Source organism: Eimeria mitis, genomic scaffold (assembly GCF_000499745.2).
Source record: "Eimeria mitis Houghton genomic scaffold, Emh_scaff2636, whole genome shotgun sequence".
Lineage (NCBI taxonomy): Eukaryota > Apicomplexa > Conoidasida > Eucoccidiorida > Eimeriidae > Eimeria > Eimeria mitis.
This window is the reverse complement of record NW_013570977.1, coordinates 5,184-5,760: the sequence shown is the minus strand read 5'-3', so window position 1 is coordinate 5,760 and position 577 is coordinate 5,184.

Genomic DNA, 577 nt, shown 5'->3' with positions numbered 1-577 from the left:
CTGCTGCTGCTGCTGCTGCTGCTGCTGCTGCTGCTGCTGCTGCTGCTGCTGCTGCTGCTGCTGAGTCTCGAGTGGACTCTGGTGGTGGTTAGCTGCGGCTGCTGGGAGTTTTTTTTATTTTGTTTCAACAAACAAAAACAAAAGAAATATAAATAAATAAATTATATTATTCTTCTTCTAGGGTGCAGCACGAAAGTGCTGCTGCTGCTGCTGCTGCTGCTGCTGCTGCTGCTGCTGCTGCTGCTGCTGCTGCTGCTGCTGCTGTCGATGCCGCCAGCATGAAGCAGCAGCAGCAACAGAACGACGTAAAGCTAAAAGCTTTTTGTTTTATTTTTTAAAATAATAAAAATAAATGTTTTATTTTAATTTAATTTTATATTTTTTCTGCTGCTGCATACACACACAGCTGCAGCAGCTGCGGTGTATGTGCAGCTCTGTATTGAGTGTTTTGTTATATACCGAGTTTGTTTCTGTTTTGCTTTTTCTTTTTTTATTTAAAATATTAAATTAATTATTTTTTATTATTAATTATAAACAAATACTAAACATAACTGTTTCAGCTGTCTAGGCAGCGAAT